Below are 26,835 nucleotides of genomic sequence, written 5' to 3'. Positions count from 1 at the left end.
TCTTGAATGCACATGATATGATAGTTTTACACATAGTGAACCCCTCGGGGCCATATGAGATGATAGGAGTCTGTGGCTCATAGGTTAGTGTTTGATCATTGGATACTTGACAAGCTTTGCATCTTTACACCAATGATGCACATCCCTGTTCAGACTAGTCCAAGAGAATCTTGCATGTAGAATCTTCCTACTAGTAATATCTAGAGCAAAGTGGCTGCCGCAAACACCATCATGGAAACTTGAGATTACCTCCATGATTTCACTGAAGATTGGCAGTCGTGGAGGATTCGGTCTTGGCCCTTGCAGTACAAGGTGCTGTTTATAAGGCGGTATCTTGTTGCCTTTTGGAAAAGCCATTGTTTTTGGCCCTTGGTATACCCTTCATGCCATTCTCTTGTATCTAAGAAGTTGATGATACCAGGCATAGCATGCTACCTTGAAAGAGGGGCAGCTTCATTTTGATTTCTCCTATGGTAACATCTTGTATTCTTTCCTTGGATAAAGCATCTGCTTCTTGATTTTCTATCCTAGGGACATGAAATAGCTACACCGCTTCAAACTTTCTTAAAAGATCCTTAACTTGGCATAATTGGCCAAGAAAAACCTGATTTTTACAAATCCAAGTACCAGGGTGACATGTGAGTAAGCAGTTCATGTGTGGTGGGATGCAAGGTGGGACGTGAAGTCACAATTTTTGTGAATTCGCGAGGCAAGATGGTCGACATTTTGGATGAGGTGCCATGCCATGTCACTTGGTTGGGGTAATAAGATGATGTGGCATGTAAGGTGTCATGGCTAAAACCTTTGACTTTGATCATATGGCATCCTAGTTGTCATGGTATATATGAAAAGTTGTCGCTACAGTTTCTCCACATTATGACTTAGCATGGCCGAATACGATTAACATTACTTTCACACTCAACGTGACTAAAATCATCAAAAGCCAATCGCTCATCGCCAAACAAATCACATACGTTACAGCATCAAATGACATCCCAACGTAATGAAACTTCTAGGATAAGTTTATAAGACCTAAGCACACATGCTTATGGTCTCAAGCCCCAATTTAGGTCAAGTTCCAAAATTGCGATTATTAACAGTACTGGATTTTTGACCTAGTCATTTTCGACCCATAATGCATCTGAATTCTTAGCAATGATGCCCCAATACCCCACCTATGCTTAGTTTTTTATTTGAAAGTGTGAATTCCTAGTTATTATGAAACTAGGCCGCAGGTCGGCGATGCCAAAAGCTAGGAAATATTGTGAACTGCTTACATCAATGCGTAGAGTTGTTACCTGCAATTGCAATGCAACAAACGCGACTACAATGTGACAACCGGGGAGGAAGTAGGAAGCGCGAGAAGGAGAGGAGTGAGCACCGTTAGCTCACGCTGTGTATTTCTTATCCAAAAACTTATAAAAAACTTACAAAATTTGGCTTTTATACCTTAGCCAAGGTTTTTGGGTGGTCAAAACTATTAATCTAGAGTTCTACGAAAGTTAGGTGATGACTGGCTGATACAATCTAGAAGCTTGTAGTCCCTGCTCATTAATTACAGAGTTTATCCGAGAAAATAAGAGTTTCAATATTCTCGATTTATCAAAATAATAAATATTTTACAAAGAGAACTCCAAAAAATGGTGTCCGTGTTAGCTTGCTGCTAACATTCCCCCCCTCCTCGCCTGTGTCGTCCCTTGACACAACTTTATGGGCTGAAATAGTCTTCGGGTTGACGGCTAGCAAGGCGGTCTTTAAGCCCATTTAGTGCCTTCTAGTATCTGATTTTTCTTTGTTTGTCCGGCACTTGCAAAAATTGCATGGTCACTTTATTCTTCAGCTCCATCGTTGAGTAGCTTACAAACCTGGATGTAAGGTTGTTGATCACCGATGCAAATATCTTCGTTCGCTAGGTGAAGAATCCAGTGTAGAAAGCTTCTTCAAAGGCCAACATATTATTTGATGGCAAGAACATACATCTAGCATAGAAGCTGTAAAGAACTTCTTCCAAAGGTTGCCCGCTCAGATCGTAGCATAAGCCTTTGTAACCTTACAAAAATGATATCAATGGGGCTCCTGTTTTCTCAGGCTCATTAAAAACTTGGATGCATGTGAGCAACATTCTGCAGATCTTATATAACATGGCACAGGAGAGATCTGGTAGACTCTTGAAGAAAGACATGGCACCCGTTAGGGTTTTCACCATGTATTCCTGTGTTCCTTATCCTCTCTCTAGAGCTGGCAGCATGGGGTAGTTAAGCCAAGTTGACCTCTTCTTTGTCAGTGCGTCATGCTCTTGCCATGTCCTTACTCTGGGTATAAGACAAAATGTTGGATCTCTTTGAAGGGCTATAGGTGCTCTTGTGAACATAATCAGGTATCTTGGATTCTTGTTATTCAGCCAGCTTATCCTCCACTTTGGGTGGTCTTTATCTTTGGATGGTCTTTATCTGCACCATCTTCTTGCATATCTTTGTACAATCTCTCTTTCACCTGTAATAATTCCACTTTAATGAGAGGGTATGGCAGGGATTGTTGATGCCATTGCGCATTGATCTGAATGGGAGTAATTTGAGTGACGTTGACAGAGTGTAAAAATCTCAACTCCAAATCCATTGCGGCTTTCCACTGCTCATCCACCTCTTGGGTGATCTTCTCTTTGAGTGCGTCTTCTTCAGCTTTTGACCATTAGCACTATGTCTGCATCGGTGATGTTGATCTAAAAATCCTCATCACCACTCGACTCTGCTGTGGATTGTGTCTCAAACTCAGCAAATGACACCGAGGGTATGTCTATCTATAGTGGCTCTGAAGTGCCCGTCTCTTCCTGCGTGTCTGGTTTTCCATCTCTAAGGAGTTGGTTAACTCGCTTGAGTTTTGCTATTTTCTTTAGGAGCTCCTCTTCTCTCTGAACCTGCATCAGTGTCAAGTCCCTGCGTTGTGATTGTTCCAGCTTTAATTCCAACTCCAGATCTTTGTTCTTCTTTTCAAGTGCCTTTTATACTTCATCAGTCCCTTTGATCGAGGCCACGACTGTATTTTCTCTGATTTACCGTAAGAAGATTTCTTGATCATTTATTCTTTGTTCAGAGTACTATAACGAGGCATTGGAAACATCTAATTGCACCTAAATTTTTTGAGCTGACAGAGATGTCGTAAGAAGTTCATTTGTCACTTCGGTCAGCTACTCGTCTTTTGCTTTGCAGGCATCGAATCGTTTGGTGAGCAGATCACCTAACTCCTCCATTTCTTTTTGCTGCCTATCTCTGGCTAACTGATGCTGTTCAGCTTCTGGCTTCATCTCTTGCACTTGCCTCTAAATATCGGTGATGACAGTCATCCTGTCCTCTAACTCTCCTTGGAGAGCGTCGATCACCACCTCAAGCTCTTTGGCCTTCGTGGTGCATTTTAGTGCTACTAAACGGAGTCTCTCCATCATGTCTTGCATTTGTTTTTCATATTCATTCACTTGTACTATTACCTCGTTGTTTGACCGCCAATCATCTTGTCTTGTCAGCTGAGATGTGCCTGCAGCCTCATGTGTGTCTTTCTGCTGCGTAGTAGCTACTGGTTCTTCTTGCGTGGAGGTAGAGGATTGGTCTTTTTCCTGGCTGAGTGGAAGTAGAAGGTGTTTCATCCTTCTCTTGTTGTATTGCAGTGGAGGGTTTTGGCTCAGATTCTGTTGTCTCTTCTAGTGCCGTCCTCTCTTCCTTCTCTTGGCTCGGGTTCTTTCTCTTGTGGAGTGGTAGCCTCTTTTTCTGGCTCTGCTTCTTGATCTTTCTCTTTCTCTTACTGGTCCGCCTCTTGTGCAGATTCTATTTCTTTGTTGGATTCAGATTCATTAGTTTTCTCTGGCTCCGCTTCTTTACCAGACTCTTTTCCCGTCGGTGATGGTGGTGGGCTTGGCATGGGGTGTTCCTATTGTTTGGTAGGCGGTGAGGTTGGTCTGGGAGATTCATATCCTTGCTCTTGGGCTTCTTCTCTAGCCGTCTCCTCGGCTTGTCTTTGTTCTTCCGCCTCTTTGGCTTTCCTTGCCGCGTCTTCTGTCTCCTTCAGCTTGAGGGCTTCAGCTTCTCGGTATATTCTTTCCAAACACTCTTTCGAATCTTTAGCCTGTTTTCTTGTAGGATGCTTTGTCCTTGGGCCTTTGAGTTTAGCAGGCACCCATTTTTATGGGTCCTTTCCTTGTGCTTGTCTACTGCACTGGTAGGCTTGTTTCTCTCTTTCAAAGCATGCTTGTTTTTGAGCTGGCTCTTTTTGGTGTGCGGCCACAACTTTTCTTTTCATTTCTTCTCTTCGAGCTCTCTTTTCCTCGTTGTCAGAACTCTCACTGTTGTGCCTTTCCAACGAGCTATCAGATGACTCTTCATCGGATTTATATGATCTTTTTCCTGACCTTCTAGCTCTTGGAGAGGGTTGTGCTGCCAATATCCAAATGTTTTGATCAGGAGCAGGCAGTAAGTTATCGTCCATGCCGATGGCATGGTATGCTATTCTCGTCAAGACCTCTGGCGCACCCAAGTAACTGATTTTGACTTCCTTCTTGGTGCCCTTCAAGGTGGTCAAGACATACTACGTGTGGTACACTTGTTGCCTTGTGGTCGACTTGAGAAGTTGAGTGAATGTGGTGGCCACGGCGTGATTTGGTGTAACAACAAACCTCGACATTGGAAACCCTTGAGTTAATTACTCAAGACCCACCTCTTGCACAGCATATTGGTTTGAATTGCATTGATCTTCATATCATGATAGAGCCAATCACCACTATGCATAGACGCAATTGTTCAACCCATGCACACAACGGTCCCGGAGTACGCTATCTAGGAGGGGTGGAGGGGCACTAAGCACAAAGTACTAAGTAATTCAGGGAAATGTTTGAAGAGGGAGGAAAAAGTTTGATGTTAACGTGTGATTTTTTGCAAAATTACCTAATAATTCCCTTATAATTCATCATCAAGGAAGAATTCATTGATAATATCTTCCCGATGAGTGTAAATAGTGTATATACTATCAGAAAATCATTAAAAATAATGAGACTTAAAAATAGAAAAATCCAACAACAAAAAAATAAAGCTCTGTTTTTGAAGGGATTTTCTTAATTATCGGATTTTTACTTTACCTTTTTAGAACATTTTTCTATTTTCTTTTATTTTTTTAAATAAATAGGCCAAAAATTAATAATAAATAGAAGGGAAGCGCATATGGAAAAATGAAAGACACGATGGTGATCAAAAAGACGAGGCGGACAAGCACAAAAAATTTCAATGAAATCAGAAGATGGAAGCAGGAAGCCTAAATTAAGCGACCAAGCCTACTTTTGTTAAATTCTTGCAGAATGAGCTACAGGAATCTGATCAGGGAAACTTTTGAGTCTAACATAGATTTCACGGCCTAGTAGGACTAACGAGGGAATCTGAGGAAAATTGGTTCGGGAAGTTTGGGTATAGATATCCAAGGTAGAATAAAACCACCTCATTTCCACTTGGAGCCTTTGCAAAGAGAGATTTCGGCCTCTTTCCGCGCGACTTTTCCGGAGCCCGTAGCTGACCATTTCAACGCCATCTCACACGAGACATGAGGGGTAAGTTCTTTACTCGACAATGATCCATTTTGTACAACCGGTAGCTAGTCTAATGCCCTAGAAAAAACCCTAGAAACTGAGCAATGCACGAAGACCTGCGACCTAAAACTGACCATAGTGGCCTACCAGCTTGACCAAATCGTATGAGATTTAAACCATAGCATTCCCTAACATAATAGGACCTTTCTATACCATCAAATGACCATTCAGAAGGGGTCAAGGGGGTCCCCAATAGAAAAGTTAGATTTTTGGCAAATGCCAGAATTCCGATCTGACTCCACAGATGGCTTGCTAATGAGGTCCATATACAATGTATATGATTGGTTTGGTGAAATCCATCACGAAAAGCCCTCGAAAAGCAAAAAATAGCTCGAAGGTTACAAAGCGTCAAATTCGACATACGAGGTCAAACTGACTCCAAATGAGCCTGAATTGGACAGGCTGCTTCACGACTATGTTCGGACAAGTCCAAAGCCTCAAAATTGACCGACCAACCCAACAGACAGAGTAGTCACAAAAAATGGTGATTTCAGAGTCGACAGAACAGAAAGTGATTCCGACATGACCAAACTTGACCAACTTCAATTTAGGACTTGTATTAGGTGTATGAAACATTTCTAGGTCAAAATTTATAGGTTTTGCAAAGTTTTTGTCACTGTTGTAAATAATCATGATTATTTACTTTTTCATCAGTTTTGCTTGGAAATTGTCAAATCATCTCACCTATCATGTGTACACACCTATTACATGCCAAAATGAAGTATGAGCCAAAATGACCACCCATTACTTGTAAAATTGCCAAAAAACGCAAAGAAGTCTTTGCAAGCCAAAATTTGGGTTATGGACAACTTTTCTTGATCCAAATCACCTCATATCTCATATACGAGGTCTATACAATGCCCGGAACCAGTTTGTATAAAAAATTTGTCAATTTTGGAAGAAAAGTTAATAATCACGATTATTTACTTTTTGGTCAATACATCCAAAGTACATGATGTGTTGAGCCCACTAGCCAATTTTGAATCATTTTGGAGCTCAAAATCTTCAATTTCCTTTATATCTACTGTTTCAGAGACCTACAGCCAAAATCTGGTACCATTTTCACCCTGTGCATCCAAATGAGCCCATATTTCACTCAGAGCATGTATTTGGTATATACTTCTAGCCTATAAATCCAAGTTTGCAAGAAGTTGAAAATTTTCCTCAGCTGTAAATAATCGCGATTATTTACTTTGGTTGCAAATTTTTGTTTTGACCATACAGTTTTGTTCCTTGAATGTTTTTATGCATCTTTGCTTGTTAAAAAATTAATTTGAAGCAAATTGGACCAAATTGTCAGCATTTCAACCTAAAGGACATTTCAGAGATAATTCCGACAAATCTGCTAACTTTGCACTCTATTCACTGAACATGAGCAATGCAAGCAGTGGAGAGGGCCAAGAAGAAGCTAAACCATAAAGAGAAACTACAAGAACTGCCCGTGTATCAACTAGACCCCGAGTTAGTCAAAGCAGCAAAAACACACTATAGTTTTCACTAGCATGTTCAAAAGTGAAGAGGGGCATGAAGTGGAGTTGCAGCTCCTGCCCAAAGAAGTCTATGATGTAGCTGCTAAACCAGAAACCAAGGAAGCTAATCGCAGACTGGGGCTCAGGGATTTCTACGAACAAGAGCCTTGCAGAGTGGACTTTCAGAAAGCTTATGAGCTTCTATCCACCATCAAAGAAGACAAAACCGCACAAATATCAGACACCCAAGGGAACAAGGCCGCAGTAGTGATCACAAAAGAGATAGTGGCAGAGGCAGTCACACTGTCCGCTGAAGGAATGACCATGCGGGCAAGAGACAGGAAAACCGTAGGCACTGATGGATGAAAATGACATGCCATATGGGGTGGCCTCTACACCACACATAGCCTGAACATCCCCAAGCATCATCTCGAGGTAGGACTGATCCTATAGGTAGGAGGGGGCACCACCTAGCATAAATGCGGCTAGGAGGAAAACATACATGACCTAGTGTAGCAAACGTGAAATTCTTTGTAAGTAGTCAACACGAAATGGTGGTGTAACAACCGTTCAGATGTAGAGGAATGCCTCATCACAAGTCATTAATATGTTCACCAGAGAGATATGTGAAAAAAAAGCTCGGAACAGGGCACACTGACTGATGGAAGAGATTGCACATGATGGAGCACGAGTAGGGTGATATACAAGAGAGGAAACATCTCGTAACTATGGGAATTCTGAATAGAGGATGGACCCTAAAGATGAAGACAAAATTACACTCCTTTATTGGTGATGAAGATACTTACAAGTGGTGGTCTTGACGATTACAAACCTAGCTCTTGGCATTTGGGATGCAACATGAGATACGAGAGCCATATGGTGCACGGTGAGGTTGGAGTTAGAGGGAGGGTTAGTTGAGGGAGAACAGCAAGATGATGCAGTCATCGACGACCTCAATCACCAACATTGAGAGCGGGCCAATGTGGCGTGGTGTAGCGACTACCTCACGTGCATAGAGTGGTCGTGATTAGTAATTCAACGTGGTGTGGTGGATCATGGGGAGAATGGTGATGTTGCCAATGCTAAGTGCCCAAAGCTTTCAACCAAAAAATATGCCATTAGCTCTCAAGCATGGGTACACTACGTGCTTAGTGGTGCTTACAATGTAGAGTGCATGGAGCTAGTATGCCCCTCCTTCACTTCAGTGTTCTCTCTTGGGTGTCTCCTCTCCCCTGTGTATGCTCCTTTGTGCTAAGTGGAGGCCTCTTTATATAGGCTTGAGAGGTGGTCCTTACCCGCTGGTCATTGCAAATATCCTTTGGTCACTGTAGAAGGCTTGGATGCCTCTCTATGACTCTCTAGTAAGAGAGTTAGAGAGAGAGAAGGTAGAGATAGACAGAGAAAGAGTGGGGTTGGGGAGAGTCTTTTTACAATCCACTAGCCATGGCTAGGTTATTAGGGAAGAATGGGGGTTTTAGGGTATTTACACGGGTTTTGTCGATGGTTCGGGTGGTCGGTGTGAGGTTTTAGTGCTGCTAGAGTTGGTTTTTGTCATGAGAAGCCGAGATGTTTGAGTTACCCCCTTTCAGTGCTGGCCAGGGCACGCCTTTGGCGCCCGTGCTTGTTTCGGTGTCGACGACGCGTGCTTTGGCCGCCTTCTCTCTCTCTCGATGTCATTCGGATTTTTTTTTATAATGCTGTGAGTGTGCGTATATGTGTGCGTGTATATGTGTAGGAGAGTGTGGGTAGGCGTGTGGGTATATGTACGTGAGTGAGTGGGCGTGAGTGTGTGTGTATATATACGTGTGTGCGTAAGCATGCGTGGGAACGGGGGGGAAAGCATATTATGTATATATAATATATATATAATTTTTTTTTTGTTTTTTTGGTGGTTTTACTGTTGTAGGAAACGCAGAGCGTGAGAGGTGGGGAGAGAGATGGAGAGAGGGCGTTGTGTGTGGGGAGGGGAGGGTGTGTGTGTGTGTGTGAGCACGCAGCGCCTATGGGCTGAAAGCACGCGCGCGCGCGAGAGAGAGAGAGAGAGAGAGAGAGAGAGAGAGAGAGAGAGAGAGAGAGAGAGAGAGAGAGAGAGAGAGAGAGAGAGAGAGAGAGTTATTGGCCGCCTGCCCGCTGTGTGAGAGAGAGAGAGTGAGGGTGGGGTGAGGTGGTGAGGGAGGGAGAGGGAGATAAGGTGTGTGTGTGTGGCTGTGGCGATGCCCAGGGTGCATGAGGAGTGCGTGGGCGAGCGCGAGGCGCGGAGGCCTGTAGCCGAGAGATGGTGAGACGAGGGGGGGGGATATAGTCAATGAGGAAAAAAAGGGAACTATGGTTGTAGAGAGAGAGAGTGTGTCATGGCGGGTTCCCACCGAGTAAGAGAGAGGGTGTGAGTGGGGTGAGGAAGATAGGGGGGGGGTAGGTGGAGGGGAAGTGAATAGAGAGAGAGAGAGAGAGAGAGAGAGAGAGAGAGAGAGAGAGAGAGAGAGAGAGAGAGAGAGAGAGAGAAAGAGATTCTCTCCTATTGTCCACGGGGCCGCTCTCCCGAGAGAGAGAGAGAGAGAGAGAGAGAGAGAGAGAGAGAGAGAGAGAGAGAGAGAGAGAGAGCTAATGGGAGGGGAAGATAGGCGGGGGTGGGTGGGGGGGGGGGTGGGGGTGTTATAGGCCGGTGGTCTGCCAGAGTTGGGAAGAAAACAGAGACGGGGGGTATAGTGAGGAGAGTGAGGCCGAAGGGGGTGTGGACAAGAGGGGAGATGGAGTAGCAGGCCAGGGGAATGGGAAGGTAAGGCTGAGTGTGTGTATATGTGTAAGTAAGAGAAAGAAAGAGATATGGTGAAGAAGAGAGAGAGACTTCGGCTTCTTGTAGACAACGAAGGAGATAGAGAGGGAGAATGGTCGATCACTGTGCCATGTGGGCAAGTGAGGCCGAAGAGGGTGTGGATAGGAGGGGAGATGGAGTAGCAGGCCAGGGGAATGGGAAGGCAAGGCTGAGTGTGTGTATATGTGTAGGTAAGAGAAAGAGAGAGATATGGTGAAGAAGAGAGAGAGACTTTGGCTTCTTGTAGACAACGAAGGAGATAGAGAGGGAGAATGGTTGAGCACTACGCCATGTGGGCCGTCGACGGGCTGTGAGAGAGAGAGATTAAGTGAGAGAGAGAGAGAGAGAGAGAGAGAGAGAGAGAGAGAGAGAGAGAGAGAGAGAGAGAGAGAGAGAGAGAGAGAGAGAGAGAGAGAGAGAGAAAATATGAATGAGGAAAAGAGAGTGTGTGCCAAGAAGGGAGAGAGGGGAAGAGGGAGGTGCATAGAGAGAGAGAGAGAGAGAGAGAGAGAGAGAGAGAGAGAGAGAGAGAGAGAAATATGAATGAGGAAAAGAGAGTGTGTGCCAAGAAGGGAGAGAGGGGAAGAGGGAGGTGCATAGAGAAAATGGCGGCCTACTAGGCTCGGGTAGCTAGGTCCGTGAGGTGGACCAGGGCATTGCCGAGCCTTTCGACGGTGTTGCCAAGGCTTAAGCAGAGGAAATATAAGTTTTCCTTTTTTTCCTTTGATTTTTTGAAAATTGGCTATCATTAGCCCTCCCCTTTTGGCTAGAGGCATTCATGTCTTTAGTTCATCTTCTTGATCATTGGCGTCGGAGGTGGCGGTTGATGGTGTACCCTCATCTGGAATGTCGATAGGTGGAGCCTAGTCAAATTGAAGAAAATAAGGTTTGAGCCGCCAACCATTTACCCTGGTTTTATGAAGTTTTCCATCAGCTTCCATAAGCTGGTGTCTTCCATTGGCATACTTTTTCCTGATGATGAAAGGGCCTTCCCATTGGAGTAGGAGCTCCTTATCTTTGCGCGTGTCAAAACGATTGTCGTAGCGGAGCACCAACATTCCTTTCTTCAATTCTTTTTGCCAAAGATGCTGGTTAAAGCTAGCCGTCTGTGCTCTGCTTGTGCCACATAATAATTTATTGCTTCTTCTCTATCCAGCTGTAGTATCTCCAAGTGGATGATGTGATCTCTCAAATGCATGTTGGGCCATTGAAGTTGGCTTGCCATTACTCTGAGACTTTGTAGTTTCACTTCAATGGGAAATATTGCTTCCTTACCAAATACCGGATGATATGGTGTGAATCCCAAGGATGTACGGAATGAGGTTCTGTAGGCCCACAAAGCTGGTAGTAGGTACTTATCCCAGCCTCCAGGATGATTTTTTACGGCCTGCTTGGTAATAATTTTAGAAACCATTCCATTCACCTTTTCAACTAGGCCATTACATTGAGAGTAATATGGTGAAGAGTGCCTCCTTGTAATGCCCAGTTTCTGCATTATTTATCCTACCAAGTATGCTCTGAAACCTGGCCCTCTACTATCAGAGATGATCTCTAATGGTGTGCCAAACCTACAACATATGTGCTCGTATATAAACTTAGCTACCTCTACCACTGTGATTCTAGTAGTGGTTGTAGCTTCTGCCCATCTAGTCATGTAGTCGACCCCCATGATGATGTAGAATTTTCTTGAGTTGGCCCTAGGTAATGGTCCTATGGCATCGATACCCCACTTTTCAAATGGTCCATAAGAGATAATAGGTGTCTGTGGTTCAGGCATAAGTGACCTAGTGCCGGCCTTTTGACACAACTTACATGTTTTGTATGAGTAGTGTACATCACGGTGGAGGCTAGGCCATAGGAAGCCATCCTGTAAGATTTTCCTACTTGTAATGTCTAGGGCAAAGTGACCACCACAAACTCCGTTGTGACAGCTAGCAATTACTCCCATGATTTCATGAGAGAGGGGGACCTTCCTGAGTATTTGGTCCTTACCCTTACAATAAAAACCGTCATTGATGAGCCGATACCTTGTGGCCTTCCGCATCAGTCATTGCTTCTGTCCCTTTGTTAAATCTGATGGGCATTCCTCTGTTTCCAAAAAATGCATGATGTTGGGTAAGGCGTCACTACCTTGAAATAGAGGAAGCTTTTAGCTTTATAGCCCCAACCACCACTTTCTGCAGTCTTTCACTTGCTAGGGCATCTGTTTCATGGTTTTGAGTCCTTGGGATATGGTGTATTTGAACTTCTTCAAACTTACCCAATAAGGTTTTTACACCACTTAAGTGAGTCCTCAAGATCGGATTCTTGCATGTCTATACTCCATTTACTTGCCTTACCAGAAGTAGAGCATCCCCAAATACATTAAGGTGTTGTACACCTTGCGAGACGCACCATTGTAGACCGTTGGTTAGTGCTGCATACTCAGCTTCATTGTTAGAATGTGAATATAACAATTGGCCTAGCAAAAATACCTTTGTCCCTTTGTCATCAAAGACCACCATGCCTGTAGGAGCTGCTTTGTCGGACGCTTTCTTGTAGGCTCCATCAAAGTAGAGAGAGTGTGCTCGTTCTAGCATCACGTAATCGATCTTCTTTCCCTTTAGATTGCTTCTCCTTCCTTTCAAAGACTTGGTAGGTCATGAGTCCCCCCGCGCTTGCCCTTGTCGTGCCTTCCACCTTTAACGTGTAGTCAAATTCTTGCAGACGAACTAGCCATTTAGTAATCCTAGCAGACACATCCATGTGTTGTACGACATAGGAAAATATCTCATCCGTGGTTAGAATCAAAAATTGCTTAGGCAGCAAATATGACCTAAAATTTGTAGTTGCAAACCTAAGGGCTAGGATTAAGTGCTCCACATGGGTGAAACCTTTCTCTGATCTGTTGTCATCATTCGACTAGAGAAGTAGATTGTCCTCATGAAAGATGTCATCGTATCCTTTTGGAGTAGCAGAGCCCCCAATGAGTTATCACCTACACTTGAGGTGACATATAATTTTTCATCCCACTTAGGTGGTGAGATAGTTGGCAGGGTGGCTAAGATCTCCTTTACCTTATTGTAGTGATGTTCGCTCTCCTCGTCCCAAGTGAAAGTTGATTTTTGAGTGAGTTGTTGCAGTGGTAGAGTAAGTTGCGATAGTAGATGTATGAATCTACTCAAGTACCTCACTTTTTGTAGAAAAGAGACCAATTGACATGCGGTCGTTGGTGAAGGTAGGGCTATGAGTGCGGACACCTTACTTGGGTTGGCGTTGATACCTTTTGCAGAAATTTCATGGCCTAGTAGAATGACTTTACTCTCCCCAATGTGGCATTTATCCACATTTAATTGCCCGCCTAGCCTTTGCAACCTTGCCAAACCTTCAGTTACCTTTTCTAAGTGTGAAATGTGGGAGCTATATATACAAAAATCATCAATGAAAACTCTTATGAATGTTCCAAAGAATGGTTGAAAAATATATGTGACATATTTTTGAAATGTGGCAGGTGCATTTGTGAGACCAAATGGCATAACCCTATATGCAAAACAACCCCATGGCATGATAAAAGTGATTTTTAGCTGATCTTCCAAGGCTATGCGTATTTGAAAGTATCCAGAATAACCATCACACACGATATAGCATTCAAAACCCGCTACTTCATTCAAAATTTCATACAAGAAAGGGAGAGGAAAGCGGTCTCTCTTTGTAGCTGCATTTAATGGTTTGTAGTCAACACAGACCCTCCACTTACCATTCTTTTTAGGCGTCACTACTACGGGTGACACCCATTCTCAGTTTTCTACAGGATAGATGAATCCTGCCTCCAGCAGTTTCCTTACCTTGGTCAAGAGTGCCTTCTCTTGTATGACCCCCAATCGTCGTAGCTTTTGCACAACTGGTTTTACCCCTTCCTTCAGCTTAATATGATGTTCCACCACTGTAATGCCTGTGAATCTTTCATAGTTGTCAATGGACAGGTCAGGAAATCCCATTAACATATGCAAAAAAACTATCTTTCTCCTCAAGTGTTAGTTCCGTGGACAACATACCCTTCAACCTACTTTCTCCTAGGCCAGGTTATTTTCTTCCTCTTCATTGCGTTGCCCTTCTGGTGATGGATCACCCGTTGTGCTTATCCTTTGTGGATCCTTCATAATGATACCCATCACATCGATGGAACTGTCACTTTCATTGGTGTATGTGGTCTCCTCCTCAAAAGTGGAAGACTTGCTAGTGGTTTCATCTGTCGATGTTTCTAGATTCATTTTCTTCTGCTTGCCAGTCTTCATGTCGTAGTAGATTGTCTCCCCTTTCTTACAGGTCCTGCATAGAAGACCAGTGCCCCAGTCCTATTTTGCCTTCATGGCCATCAACCATGGCCTTCAACCATGGCCTTCCCAAGATTTGTGGATAGCCCTCTTTCTTAGTAGTCATTACAAAAACATCTACTTCTACCTCAATGTTGAAAGCCTTTATCTTCACAGCACTTACCACACCCACACACTTTACTTTTGTGTTGTTTGCCATCTTTGCCTTGCATAGAGAAGGCCTGTCAACCTCGAGCCCTAACTGAAGCATCATAGCTTTGCTCATCACACAGATTTGTGCACCTCCATCAATGTAGGTGTTTCCAACCCTCTTTCCTTTTATGTTGATGTCGACAATTGGAAGGATGTCCTCCATGTTGCAACCCGAAATTGTTGCGGCTACCTTTGCTTTGCAGCGTCTTGTACTGACCATTTTGGACCATTGCCGCCTTACTTTTGGTGCGAGATGTAGCAGTTGTGGCCATGTAATCTTGGGTCCTTGCTCTGCCACATCCAATGTTAGATCATAGGGCTTAGAACTTTCCCCTAAGTGGAAGTTGGTGATGCCCAATTTCCGTTGTGGCCTAGATGGCCTCTTGCTAGTCTCTCCTCCCATGCTTCTCTCATCATCTGATTGTGTGGCTTTCTCCCTCCTAGCTCTTTTCACAGTCATGGCTTCAAATGGTTCTAAAAAGGTTACCTTCTCCTTACCCTTGTCCCTCTCCTTTTCTCTGGGTGGATCCACTACTACGGCTTTTCCTTTCTCTTCTAGCTTTATGATGTTTACAGGGCGATCAGGTGGCAGTGCTGGTGGAAGAGGTGGGATGGATGCTTGTGGTGGTGTTTGGGGTGGACGTAGAATTTGTGTTGGTGGGGCTGGTGCTCGGGGTGGGAGTGTTCTTTATCTAGGGGGTGACAGTTAGTTCCTGATACCTCCTCTATTATAGTTTTGTCGTGGTTTGGGACAATAGTACATACCGTGACCATCTTCTCCGCAGTTGTAGTAGTGATATTCCCTATTTTTTCATCGTGCTCTTCCTGGGTCTTGATCTCTTTCTTGACTCCTTCCTTGCTGTATTAAGTGGACATACAAATTCTTCACTTGGTCAGTAGTATGGGCCAACATATCTTGTTGGTCATCTCTTACCCCAAGAGCCGGTGGTGGTGGTGGAATGGTGGTTGTCGTGGTTTCTGGTCGGTTCCATGTTCCCGCTTCTGCTGACTTGGTTTCTTTGGCTTTCATTCGCAGCTTCTTGTCCTTAAGGCGAGAAATCTCAATGACTAACTCGTACGTAGCCGGGAATCTACCCTTCACCTTCTCCTTGAGAACTGGCCATAAGCCATGCGTAAAACGGTCTTTCTTTAGGAAATCCGGTGCAGATTCCCCCCTTGTGAGTGACTCAACCCACCGTTCCCACAAATCCACAAAATTGGACTCATAGGTGGCATATTCTAAAAGACCCTCCTGCTTCAAGTCTCTCAACTTGTCCCACAACTTCTCTGAAGTGGTACCTCCCCGAAAACGCCTCTTAAAAGTGATTTTCAAGGGCTCCCAGTCATCCTTGGTTGCTTGTGGAAGTGCATTGTACCATGATCTAGCTTCTAGCTTCATGAGATGCTTAAAGATTCTAACCCGGGATTCATCCGTATCTTTGTTGCTCACTACACATGCTACTTCAAAGTCATCTAGGAAGTTTGTTACTAAATCCTCCCCATTCTTTCCTTTAAATGTTGGAAATGCTACACTTGCCATGATTACTGAGAGAGAGCTAGAAAGACACACTCCTTAGCTTGCAAAAAGTTTTTTTTTTTTTTTTTTTTTACAAGGAGGCGTGTATACCCTCTTATACTAGGACATAGATTAAAACTTCAAACAGTACATTGCCTTGTACCAAAGGTAAGACAAATGGCTGATCTAATGCCAGAACCTCAAAAAACCGCTCCCCACCTAGCATGGTGTCGATGACATGCTGGTAGTGAGCCTTCAAGTCTAGTATTACTTGAATTGAGTGTACATGTGTTGGTATGTGTGATGTGTCTTGAGGTAGGTTGTACTGATTCATGTGAAGATTAGAGGTGCTTAGTCACTCTCCAAGCTTGTGGGAGAGGGTGTTATTGTTTCCTGAAACAAACTCAGTAGATCCCTAGTTTCTCTAGTGAGAGTGTGAGCAAATGCTTCCTTTATCCGTGCTGAAGCATCAGGTGCGACTTGGAAATTGACTGTGATAATTACCTCGGTGACTTGAGTTACCCGAATCTCGAAGTAGAATAGTGTTGATTCTCTATTGTGCAGAGCTCCTTCCATCCTGTTGTTGCGGGTTGGTTGTAGGTTGTGGACATGGTTTCGACCTTATCCTTCTTCTTCTTGGAACCTGAACTATGTATATCCACTGCGTTTGGCGTGTTGGTTGACTCTCCCACTTCAAATTGATTACCAATACCCCTGGCACTCGAGCTTCGATGGAGATGCGGAGTTTGTCTAGTTGTGCTTGGAGCTGTTCTTCTTCTGTCGTCCAATTAGCAAACCCTGCTAGCCATTCATCCATCCACAAAAGTTTAGGGGTTTTAATCTTGTAAGCTGGAGGGTTTCATGATATGATCCTCGGTGGGGGCGCCAAGAAAATGATGGCCGAAAATGACATGCCATATGGGGTGGCCTCTACACCACACATAGCCTCACCATCCCCAAGCATCATCTCAAGGTAGGAGTGATCCTATAGGTAGGATGGAGCACCACCTAGCATCAATGCGGCTAGGACGCAAACATACATGACCTCGTGTAGCAAACATGAAATGCTCTCTAGGTAGTCAACACGAAATGGTGGTGTAATAAACGTTCACATGTAGAGGAATGCCTCATCACAAGTCATTAGTATGTGCACGAGAGAGATATGTGATTAAAAAATCTCGAAATAGGGCACATTGACTGGCGGAAGAGATTGCACATGATGGAGCACGAGTTGGGTGATATACAAGACACGAAACATCCCGTAACTATGGGAATTCAGAATAGAGGATGGACCCCAAAGATCAAGACAAAATTACACCCCTTTATTGGTGATGAAGATACTTACAAGTAAGACCTATTTAGGAATTTTGGGAATTATTCAAGTCCCATTTCTTATAACGCTATTAAAAAACTTAGTATTTTTGTGTACTTTGAGCTATCATGTATTCACGGTTACACTCTATGTTTCATATAGCCCTTAACACATATCTATAGGGATATGTGTATTTATATACATACTTATATGCATCAACTACAATGACATCAAAAGAATGAGGGAAGCATGGCATTAAACTGAATTTGCATTATACAACATTATTCATGCAGAAAAAATTCTTTGAATCAGTAGCTCAGATTTGAGACATTAACGTTAAAGAATTGGCTATATCAACACTCACAAAAAAAAATGTATAATAATAAAAAACAAATTTTAGAATTGAAGGGACCTCAAAATAGTGTGGTGTTTAGAAACACCAAGATTAAAGTAAAATCCAATTCACATATTTACATGGATCCAAGTATTGTACAACTCATCTGAGGAAATGATACTATGTCGAGAGGCTCAATGACTATAAATACATCATTAGACTTTGCGTTTTCTCATGTATTGCTCCAATACGTACAAGGTTTTTCTATCACAAGCTTCTTCATTTACCAACATATTGCAAGTATACTCTCGTTTGTCCCTTGCATAGATCCAACCAAGTAACCATGCAGTGATTGTTCTCTCCAAAAAACTTTCAAGCTCTTCTTCTAATTCATTCCACATTTTTGAAAAAATCAAGTAGGTTTCGGGCATATTCTACATTACACTGTAAAGGGCCTCGTAAAAAATTAAGGTATTATTTCCATCCAAATCATGAAAAATTCTCCGTGTTACATCCAAGTTCTTGTGGTATACAAATCGATATCCAATTAGAAGATCTGTCTTTTGGCATGCTGCGTGTCCTGCTATGACATTAAATTCTTGATGGTGTTGTGGAAAGCATAACTCAAGAATACAACGAGTCCTTTGCAATCTATTAGTGCTCAAAATCCACACCTCAAACCATTGCATGAAAAAATCAAGGAAAGTGAATGCATCTTTGCAAATAAAATGCCACACATTTATACTCTCTTCAACGAGATGCATATGTTTTCCCCAATTTGGGCATACATCACAATGTTGCATTTCAATGGTCTTAAGTAAAACACCATTGAGTTCAAGGATCAATACTCTTCTTTGTTTCCGTATAGTATCTGAGGGTGGTGGAATCAATTTCCTTCTAGGCCTATGAGTCCTCAATGACATGTGCCACCTCAATAGTAAATGCTTTGTACATTTGAAATCAAATTTATATGCTTCAGAATCTCCTGTTCCAAAAAAAAGGCATGATGGTCAATGGAAGAGATATTATTTTCAATTAACACATTGTGCACCAACATTATTTATTTTATCCATGATATATATATACTTAAACCTTGAGAAGACAACAAAAGAAAATATTTTTCTTCAATACATAGAAGAAATCTTGTACAAAGCGCTCCAACCACAAAGATAAAAGAGAGACTTCTTTTCCAAGGTTGAATAACATCTGGTTGATGAAATTTAAAAGTTTACATATTTGGTTCATGTTCAAATAATTGGACCCAACACATTGTTTGGCTGGAATACTAGAGCCCAACACATTGTTTTGGTCAAAATCTTCTTAACACATTTCCACCACTCTAGATGTATGTGAACATTCCAGGTGATTGAGTCAACGTGCACGCCAAGCCCTTACTGGTTTTTTTCTTCCACCTGCAATAGAAAATATGCTAGATTAGATAAAAATTTGATTTTAATTTTTATATTTTTTGATAATCTAAAGTGAGTCCTACCCATAAGCTTAAGTAGGCCTTTTGTAGCTTTGATATGAATGCTTTTGCTGCAACTCCCTTAATGAAATGACCACGACCATACCCCAAGCTAGTAGCATAAGCAATAGCATGTTGATCACTTAAGTTTTTTGTTTTGTGAGACAATTTTAACAAGTTCAGCTGGTTTGAAGATAATTGTGGCGCACCAAACTTGAATGCCAACACAGATGGATCCTTGCTTAAGGAATTTACTACTTTTTTGCCCCTACTTTCTTGAACATAACTTAACTTGTTATTGCACAATGGTAGCTGTGAAGATGCACAAGATGAGATTTCCACTTCGACTGAATTGTTGTGAAGTTCTTCCCTTAGAACTTGGACATTGAACATGCCCCATTCTTCCATAATGTCTTGAAACTTTGTAAATAGGTCATGAACCTCTGTGATTGGAGATTGTCCTAGTCGATTGAGTGAAATAACAGATCGAATGTCATCTGTATTATCTAGATTTAAAAGGTATGGTAGAAGATCATTGCAAAGAAGATAGTCAGGCCTCTCTTGAAAACTTTCAAAATATAAGCAGTTATCTTTTGGGTTAATACATCCCTTGAAAGGTCTATCATCAATGAGCAATGTATTCTTTCTACTTAACAAAGGCTTAAACATAGCCCCAACATTAGGCTTATCTGGTCTATACACTTTTCGAAGATTATGGATGTAGCAATCTTCTTGTGCCCATACCATAAAGAAACGATATTTTTTATGTGCATGCTTTTCAAGAGTGTTCACATAAGTGCAAACATTCTTTTGTAGCATGGTGGACCAAATACCAACATGAAAGTACTGACATATCTCATCCAAAAATTCAAAAAAACCCAGGCGAACAACACTTCTGGTGTGACCAAGGTCAATTTTGACACAATCTGTACATGGATGCCTATTGTCTTCTTTGCTGAGTAAAACTCCATTAAGATCAAGAATGAGTGCATGTTTCTTCATGTTGAATGCATGAGCAATTTTTTTGCATACGATACAAGAGAATGATAACAATTTAAGTTTTTGCACTTATAAATCTCAAAACAAGGGACCATATATTTGCAGCACACAATTATAAATTGCACGCGTTTATTTATGTCTCATACTCCCATACTCATTTATAATGATGTCTCCTAAAAGTGATTGCGTTTCTCTATTGATGTGGAAAGATTGAAAGACTAGTTTATCTCCATCTCTCTCAAAAGAATATAAGCTTCCAAGTGGCCTACGTTTTCGTGCATTAGGACGTAGCTCCTCAACGTTGATGTCTACTTGTGGCACACTAGATCCTTGATTTTGAATGTCAATTTCACCTGCAAAGACAACACAATAGAATTTTGTATTATCTTCCAAAAACGGCCATATCTATACTAATCACATTGGACAAATAAGTACCTTTGTTTTTCTCACCAACTTCAATCCCTTGCTCCCTTTCTTGAATGCTTTGGACTTTGTTTGTATCTGGTGTTTCTTTTCCTATCCCTTTGTCACTTTTTTCTTGTATGTCCTTGGTTTCCAGAGTCACTTGGAGCTCTTCATTGGCTTCACCCTTCTTCTCACTGCCCTCTGTATCCTCATCTCTTTGAGGCATTGTAACATTTAATGGCCTAAAAACTTGTGGGTAGCGGAAATTAGCATGAACATAGTGGGCATTTCATTAGAATAGATTCCTAATGAGAATTACAAGAGTGCTTGGGTGGAGAGAGCAACAAAAAGCATAACACCTAGTTAGATAGCATGAACAATACCTTCAAAAGAGAGAGAAATTAAGCTATTGACAACAGTTGAGGACCGGATTTGCATGGAGCCAGTCCCCCCACCAAAAGGCTTTGTATTATGGTTTCTCCCATCAAGAGAGACATTGTACAATACAATTCTTTGTGTTCCTTCAAGACTAGCTAGTGCAATGAAGCTGAACGCTTCATGCACTAAGCAAAACACTTAGCAAACACAACATCAATTATCCCCGGTCTCAGACCCAAGACCTCACACACCTTCAAAGATGGTGAGAGCTAGCAGGGTATGCGAGTAGATTGAGAGGAAGAAGGAGTATTCTTACGAGAAAGATATACATCTCCTCACATAATCACTCATATTAGCATAGCTTAGCTTAATAACTAGCATGGTAGAGAGATGATCATGCATTGAAGCTTGGCTCTTGGTTGGATTTGCATCACAAAGCCAAGAGTTGTTGGTGTAGGCCTCCCTTCTCACAAGCTTGGAGTAGGCGATAAGCTTGGAGTAGGTGATAATCTTTCCATTAAAGCTTGAGAAGGAAAGAGAGTCTTATTTTCTTCACACATGAGATTGTGTGAGTGTGTGTGTGATAATTCCTTGCAAAACTCAGCCCCCTCTCTATCTCTTGGGCGACCCCTCTTGCTATTTTCTCTTGCTGTCCTCTCATTGGACCTCCCTAGGGCTAGCCAATGACAATTAAGCAGCATAAGTAATAGCCTTCTGACATGTGTCCCCCTTTCCCTTTTTGTGAGAGCTTTAGGTAATTTAATAATTCAACTAAACTCTCATTGGACCCCTTTGCCTCCTGGCCAATAGGAATGAGGCAAGCCATTGGGCTGCTGAGTGCTCATTGGACCCCTTGGGAGACTGTCCAATAGTCTTCTAGAGGAATTAATTATCATTGGTTCTTTATTAAATGTTTTTAAATTAATTAAACTAGATTTACTCTAGCCTAATTCTCATTGGTCCACCGCCAAGGCCATCCAATAGAAATTGGGTACACCTTGTGGGCATCTGGGCTAGGGAGCTGACACGTGTCCCTCATTCCCTTTGTGTAAAGGGAGCTTGTGTGTGTGTGTGTGTGTGGCTTTCTCTCACATCCCCTACAATAAAGGCTCGCCCCCTCCTAAGTAGGGATGTGTAAAGACTTTTTTGGACACACACAAAGCATCCAATTCCCCTATGGTTGACCTTTGGACACAACCTTTGAATTTTGGAACCTTAGCATTAATGGGTTGAGCCTTTAATAGGGTCTTTTTAGCCCATTGTTGCACATGGCTCTTTTGCAGATGTCCCCCCCTTTGGATCCCTATTTTCCCTCCTCTGGATCCCTATTGTGGCCGGTCTGCTAGCTTAACCAATATTCTAGCTTTTTTTCCATTACCTCTAACTTTGATGGATCCATTTGGATGCCATCTTGAGAGATAATGTGACCTAAATACTGAATCTCTTGCAAGAAAAATTCGCTTTTCTTTCGATTAACATAAAGTTTATTCTCTCTTAAAACTTGAAATATTACTTGGAGGTGTTGCTTGTGTTTGTCTAATGAATTAGAGTAGATGATAATATCATCAAAGAACACTCTAGTGAAGGATCGATGAGGCCTGAAGAGCTTCTTCATGAAGCGGTTGAATGTGGTTGGTGCATTGGTCAAGCCAAAAGGCATGACAATGTATTCGTAAAGACCAAATGTAGTGCGAAATGCGGTCTTTACAATATCTTGATCAACTATCCTTATTTGGTGATAGCCACTTTTTAGGTCAATCCTACTAAAGTAGTTCGATCCTTGTAGCTTATCAAATAGGTCTTCTACCCGTGAAACAGGAAACCTATTCTTGATAGTGATCCTATTTAGTGCTCTATAGTCGACACACATACGATATGTGCCGTCTTTCTTTTGCACTAATAGCACAGGTGAGCAAAATGGAGATGAGCTAGGCCTAACCGTGCCCTTCTCAACTAACTCATTCACTTGCCGCATAATCTCCTCTTGTTGAGCTTGAGAAACTCTATAAGGAGGTTTATTAGGCGGTGAACTTCCTGGAAGAAGTCCAATTGCATGGTCATCATTACCTCGTTTAGGAAGTAGCTCACAAGGGATGTCGTCAATAAAAATATATTGAAACCCCTTGAGAAAATTGGATAACTCTAATTACTTTTGGTTGCTTTTATTTTCTTTTCCTAAAGCATTAGGTTCATTTTGAGAATCTTTAACAAAAATCATGTACACGAAAATAGAGCTCTTTATTGACTTGTTGAAAGCTGGTGTATGTACAATGGGAATAGTGTTACCCATTTCCTTAGCATCTATATACATGTCTTTTTACCTGAACTTAAAGGAGATTCTCCTTTCAGGGAATTTAACATTGGCAGCCAAGTGATCAAACCATGGTGCCCCTAGGATTACATCCTCATGCTTGAGAGGAGAGATAAAGAAGTCCTCTTTGTCCACATAGCTTTGGACATGAAGCCTTAATTTCCCGATTAAGGGAGTGACTGAAGCTTCTTGCCCCTTGAAAGCACTATCTGCGGCGGGTAGAACATCTCCCATCTCATAGGCTTGTATGCCTAGCTTGGTGGCCAACTCTATAGATTTAAAATTGTGAGTAAAACTAGGGTCAAAGAGAATAAAAGCATCATGTTCTCTTACCTTTCCCCAAGCATGGCATAGAAGATATCCTTTGTGTGTGGTGAATTTGGTGAGTCTCCTCCTCTTGGATTTCAACCAAGGTAGCTCTAGGAGGATCTTGACGGTTGTTCTTTTGGGGACAGGGGCGGTACGCATGCCCTTGTTCGCCGCACTTGAAACACCGGTTATCCTTGTGATAACGCTCAAGCTCTTCAGGAGAGAGTTTCTTTTTAGCTTTGTAAACTCCCTTCTCTTTGGCTTTGTTGGAGTTGCCCTTAGGAGACTTTTGGACATTGTCCTTCCCCTTAGGCTCGTTGGAACCCTTGTTTTCCGTGGGATTATTATTTCTTTCAACCCCCGTTTGGAAATTGATTCGAGAGGCCACCATAGTATGGTGTATTACCACCGATATGGTACGTGGCCTTTGGGAGTTGACATACTCCGCCATTTCTTCGGTTAAGCCCACACAAAATTGTTGCTTTTGCTCTCCAAAATAAACATTTTTGAAGACATTGGATTTGAGTTGTAGGTCCCAAAACTTGTCTACATATTTGTGGATGGATTCATAGGGAGAGAGATTTAAGATTTGCCATTCGGTGAGTACTTTTTCTTTGGCATCAGTGGCCAAAAACTGCTTCATAATGGAAGCTCTTAAAGCTTTCCATGTTCGCGGAGCTTCACCGTTGGCTCGTAGGCTAGACCACCATTGCCTGGCGGAATTTTGAAAGTGCATAGCTACATGGCATAGCTTAGAGGACTCCGTGAAGCCCTCATCTCCAAACGCCGCATCAAACTTTTGGATAAAGGCCAAGACTTTGTCCGTAGCACCAAAGGTGCCATCATAGGTAAGGAAAGAGATGCTCTTTCCTCCCTCTTTGAACTTCTTCAGCTTGGACGACCTCTTCCATGCTGCATAGGATATCCTATGGCCTCTTCTTTTTGATAGTTCAAAGGTTGCACCATCGCTTTCTTCAGAAGGTGAATAATTTGAGGAAGGTGGAGAAGAGGGTGACCTCTTTCTCGCCTTTTTCTTGTCTTGATCTTCATTGTCTTCACCATCACTTTCATAAGAGGAAGAGAATGTAGAAGATGGAGTAGAGGGTGTCCTCTTTCTCGCCTTTTTCTTCTCTTGCTTTTAATCATCCCTCTTTGAATTATAGTGTGGAGAAGGGTGCGATGGTCTTCTCGGCTTTGGTGGTGATGGAGAGTGTTTAGCCCGCCGTCTTCGTGGTGCCATCTCTGCCGAGGTGGCGGGAGACTCGCTTATTTCTCGTTCCTTCGGTGGAGGCTCTTGAGTTCTCCTTTGGGAAGGAGATGCATCATGAAGAAGTAAATTCTTGAGCCCTTCGTATGGATTCTCTTCTTCTTCCTGAATCGGAGAGAGACCTCTTTTTGAAGTCTCACAAATAGGATTTCTAGGTATTCTCTTGTCATGGTGGTGAGTTTGGAGAATCCCATGAGCACCGAGTTGCCGCTGCACTTCACTTTGAAGAGATGGATTGCCCATGGCTTGTTGAAGCCTAGAAACAAGATAGTTAACAAGCATCGGAGCATCATTAGTAGCTTGCTCATTAGCACAATCAAGGTTATCAACATTAATTTCACTATTGTTAGACATTCTAACAACTTTTAGGTGTACTCTGGCACTTCAAGCCCTACTTGCTACTCCTCTTTAACCCTTTAGAAAAAGCACTCAAGCTAATGTACCCGTGGCTCGAATACCATTAATTGCAAGGAGTAGAAGAGAGGGTCGTTCAACACCAAAATAGCACCGGCTTCTGTCAAGCTTCTAATAGCTCAATAGTGGTTAAGCTGTAGGCAAGCCCCGTAGGACTCCACTATTAATACCATAGCTCTCGAGGGTGATGCCCCATTAACTGCACGAAGGCAGGCGCACTACAAGGCTGAAAAATCCCTATTCTACTTACTCACAGGCAATTAATAATACCAACCATTTATACCTAGCTTGAGGAACTCCCTTCTTGAGCAAGAAAAGAGAAACCTTGTGCTCTGATACCAGTGTAACATTTAATGGCCTAAAACCTTGTGTGAAGTGGAAATTAGCATGAACATAGTGGGCATTTCATTAGAATAGATTCCTAATGATAAGTACAAGAGTGCTTGGGTGGAGAGAGCAACAAAAATCATAACGCCTAGTTAGATAGCATGAACAATACCTTCAAAAGAGAGAGAAATTAAGATATTGACAACAGTTGAGGACCCGATTTGCATGGATCCGGTCCCCTCTCCAAAAGGCTTTGTATTATGGTTTCTCCCATCAAGAGAGACATTGTACAATACAATTCTTTGTGTTCGTTCAAGACTAGCTAGTGCAATGAGCATGAATGCTTCATCCACTAAGCAAAACACTTAGCAAACACAACATCAATTATCCCCGGTCTCAGACCCAAGACCTCACACACCTTCAAAGACGGTGAGAGCTAGCAGGGTATGAGAGTAGATTGAGAGGAAGAAGGAATATTCTTACGAGAAAGATATACATCTCCTCACATAATCACTCATACTAGAATGGCTTAGCTTAGTAATTAGCATGGTAGAGAGATGAGAATGCATTGAATCTTGGCTCTTGGTTGGATTTGCATCACAAAGCCAAGAGTTGTTGGTGTAGGCCTCCCTTCTCACAAGCTTGGAGTAGGTGATAAGCTTTCCATTAAAGCTGGAGAAGGAGAGAGAGTATTCTTTTCTTCACACATGAGATTGTGTGAGTGTGTGTGTGATGATTCCTTGCAAAAATCAGCCCCCTCTCTCTCATGGGCGACCCCTCTTCTTGCTGTCCTCTCATTGAACCTCCCTAGGGCTAGCCAATGACAATTAAGCAGCATAAGTAATAGCCTTCTGACATGTGTCCCCCTTTCCCCTTTTGTGAGAGCTTTAGGTAATTTAACAATTCAACTAAACTTTCATTGGACCCCTTTGCCTCCTGGCCAATAGGAATCAGGCAAGCCATTGGGCTCCTGAATACTCATTGGACCCCTTGGGAGACTGTCCAATAGTCTTCTAGAGGACTTAATTCTCATTGGTTCTTTTATTAAGTGTTTTTAAATTAATTAAACTAGATGTAATCTAGCCTAATTCTCATTGGTCCAACTCCAAGGCCATCCAATAGAAATTGGGTACACCTTGTGGGCATCTGGGCTAGGGAGTTGACATGTGTCCCTCACTCCCTTTGTGTAAAGGGAGCTTGTGTGTGTGTGTGTGTGTCTTTCTCTCTCATCCCCTACAATTAAGGCTCACCCCCTCCTAAGTAGGGATGTGTAAAGACTTTTTTGGACACACACAAAGCATCCAATTCCCCTATAGTTGACCTTTGGACACAACCTTTGAATTTTGGAACCTTAGCATTAATGGGTTGAACCTTAGGGTCTTCTTAGCC

The 26,835-nt window shown here is 42.5% G+C and overlaps 1 pseudogene; it reads right to left on the bottom strand.

The window, feature by feature from the left end:
• The window catches only part of LOC147443100 (uncharacterized), an 83,009-nt pseudogene extending 57,968 nt beyond the window's left edge, over positions 1-25,041 (bottom strand).
• Positions 25,042-26,835: the final 1,794 nt, after the last annotated feature.

Source organism: Adiantum capillus-veneris, chromosome 14 (assembly GCF_014529385.1).
Source record: "Adiantum capillus-veneris isolate H3 chromosome 14, ASM1452938v2, whole genome shotgun sequence".
Taxonomy (NCBI): Eukaryota; Viridiplantae; Streptophyta; class Polypodiopsida; order Polypodiales; family Pteridaceae; genus Adiantum; species Adiantum capillus-veneris.
Note: the sequence above shows the minus strand (reverse complement) of the source record. Positions and strands in the feature narration are given on the sequence as shown.